Raw genomic sequence first — 3,383 nt, 5'->3', positions numbered from 1 at the left:
CCCCAAAGACATGCCGAATAAAACTGGTAATGAAGACTCCTCATCCCAACAACTCACCGTCCCAGATAATGCTACCATTACAGAAGCACCTGCTCCTACTCTTGTTAATAAAAGCACAAAAAGATCTCTTTCCCCTTCTCAAAGCACCGCTGAGCCCGGATCAAAAATCCTCGCTGCTTCAGCGGCTCCCTGCTCCTTCGCACAGGTGGTTGTGGGGACTTGCCCTGCAACACAGACCCCATGTGCTTCGGTTTGGCCAGTTGATTCCTCGTCTGAATCACCTGGTACCTCTAAAATGTTATATAACGACGCGAATGTTACCCTCCCACCTCCACCTCTTTCTCCCCTTCCTCCCCCTCCTTCCCCCATTTGCTCTTCTCTCCCTCCCCCTCCCCTTGCCCCTCCTGCATCTTCTTCTTCTTCCTTCCCTGCTCCTCCCTCCTCCTCCTCCTACCCCCTCCTCCTCCCCCTCCCCTCCCTGGTTTGCAACCTCCAACTATTACTACCAGCTCTCCCAGACAGGACTTACCCCCTCCATTCTCTCTGAGTCATCTCAGCCTTGTAGTGCTCCTGTTAAAGATAGTGACATTGCCATCACTATCGTTAATGACACACCCAAGAATGTAACTATTGAAAGTGTTCCCCTTACATCTTTAGTCCTCCTCCTGAATTAACCATGGAGATTGGACAAATGGGTGAAGGCCCTGAAGAAATTGAGGAGTATAATTCAGATGGTTGCTCCTCTCTGACGTCGAGTGCTTTTGGTGAGGAGCTCAGCCCCCCCCCCCCCAGATCGTAGTCTCGATGATACTTTAATCTCTATTTCTGATATGTTTGATGTTTTTTACAAAAAAACTCCTCGAATAAAGCGAGTAGATCGAAATTATTTTTTCCCCAACTTGCGTGCTTGTGTCCAGAAAGGACAAATGATTGTTAAGAACCCGGAAGCGACTGCCATTTCCAGCGCTTCTTGTAAAAGACTGAAAAAATATATTATTAAAGTAAGGAAGCACTTGATTGCAGAAAAATTCTTTATTATGATTATAGCAAGTTTAAATATAAACGGAGGACGTAATCCTTTATGTAAAGTCCAATCGATGCAGCTAATTAATAATGGAAAGGTAGATATTCTTCTTTTACAATAAACTCGGGCGACTGCAAGTTGCATGGCAGACTGGAGGCTGAAGTTGAAAGGCACTTGGTTTTTTAGTAACACAGACTCCGTGAGTGCCGGTATTGCTTTTTATATTTCTGCACGTCTTACCATCTCCTCTCTTGTTTTTAAAGAAATTGTTCCTGGATATTTAGCTGTAATTGATTTTAAATATAACTGCCAGCGTATTTTAATTGTCAATGTTTATGCCCCAAGTGACATTACAGTCAGGACAGCTTTCTTCACTAATTCACTTTTCTTAATCATCTCACCCCCGATGCCCTATTGTGTTTAGGTGGTGATTTTAATTGTACATTAGATCCAGTCAGAGATCGGAACAGCGCTGAACCTCACCCAGCTAGTGCGAGGCCTTTGTCCACTCTCTTGTTGCAATATGATCTTTGTGATGTTTGGGAACTACAGCATGGGAACATCCAACAATTTACTTGGTGTCGTTGCTTGTTAAATAACATGTCACTTGCAAGACTTGCAAATTTTACATTAGTCTCTCCTTTTAAAATCATGTAAGTTTTCCTGACATCACTCCCTTTGGCTTTTCTGATCATTTTTTAAAATTAAAATGTATCTTTCTTTTCCTAGTCTTCAGAGGAATACTTCTCATTGGTCTTTTAACACCTCTCTTTGAAATGATTTGTTTCTAAAATCATCTTTTAAAAAATTTTGGCTTCGAATTCTAGAATCACAGAACGATTTTACAAATCTTTGTCAATGGTGGGTTTATATAAAAGCACAAATCCGAGTCTTCTGTCAGCAATATAGGAATAACTTCACGAATGTAAAGCAAGCGAGGATAAGTATTTTAAGTAAAGAAATCCTCTTTTTACAAGATAACACGATTAATATTGATAAGGATGTACGATACCAGCGGATTTTTGAAAAACAAGGCCTATTGAATTGTTTAATTAGAGAAGATGCTCTCGGAGTGCTAACCCGACTTAGAGTGAAAGGTCTGTCGACTTCAGAAACTTGCTGTAAAGACTTTTTTAACTTTGACAAAACTACAAAGTCTCATCGTTCACTATTAAGCTTACGTTCAAGTGATGGAGAAATTATCGAAGACAATGCTCAGTTGAAGTGTTTTATTCGGGATTTTGACAAGAATGTTTTTACCACAAAGAAAAGTAATGAACGAGCAATGTCTGATTTTACCCAAAATCTGCAACAATACTCTTTAAAACAAGATTTTACTGCAGATGAACTTTTAAAAGCTCTTAATGACCTTCATGATCAGAAAGCACCTGGCTTTGATGGTTTACCTGTTGAATTTTATAAAACATTTTGGGATTTGCTTGGACCAATACTTTTAGATGTTTTTAAGTTTAGTTTACAAGATGGTTTGTTACCATTAAATTGTCGCCGTGCAGTCGTGTACCTTATCCCCAAGAAAGGAGATCTCCAGACCTTGTAGAATTGGAGGCTGATTTCTCTGCTTTGTGCAGATTACAAAATCTTTTCCAAGGCCCTTGTAAATCGTGTAAAGCCTTTTCTTAGCTTTTTAATTCATTTTGATCAATCCTTTTGCAAACCAAACCGCTTTTGTATACCATATATTCATGATAATATTTTTTTAAATTCGGGACTTTTGGGATGTCTGTGCTCTTCAAAAAACAGAATGCTGGCTTGTTTTTACTTGACCAAGAGAAAGCTTTCGATTTTATTAGCCATGAATATGTATTTTACACCTTAAAACAGTTTGGTTTTGGGGCAACTTTTATATCCCATGTCTCATTGTTGTACAATCATGTTTTAGCATCATTAAAGTTAATAATAGCCTGTGTGCACCATTGATGGTTGGAAGAAGAGTCCGTCAAGGATGTCCGTTATTGGGCATTCTCTACTCCCGCTGTATTGAACCCCTCCTAATTCGCCTTCGTGCTTGTCTACCAGGCTTTCCTGTGATGCCAACTGAAAGGCCAATTGTTATCTCAGCATATGCTGATGATGTGTGTGTCGTGGTGCATATAGTGATGATGTCACCATGTTATTAAATGACTTGGAAAAGTTATTTTCGGCTTGCACAACTGCAATAAATTGGAGCAAATGTAAAGCTCTGTGGATTGGCCATACCCTGGCTGTTGGTTTGCCACATCTTCCCAGAAACTTGTAGTGGGAGAAGGAAGGCATCCGCTGTCTGGGTGTGTCCATTGGCACTCCAGCTTTTATGGCTCAGAACTGGTTAAATACAGTTAACAAAATTGATAATAGACTA

This window comes from Eptatretus burgeri, chromosome 1 (assembly GCF_056783735.1).
Source record: "Eptatretus burgeri isolate ZD-2024b chromosome 1, Ebu_testis_v1, whole genome shotgun sequence".
Classification (NCBI taxonomy): Eukaryota; Metazoa; Chordata; class Myxini; order Myxiniformes; family Myxinidae; genus Eptatretus; species Eptatretus burgeri.
The sequence above is the reverse complement of the archived record's forward strand: the minus strand, read 5'-3'. Positions refer to the sequence as shown.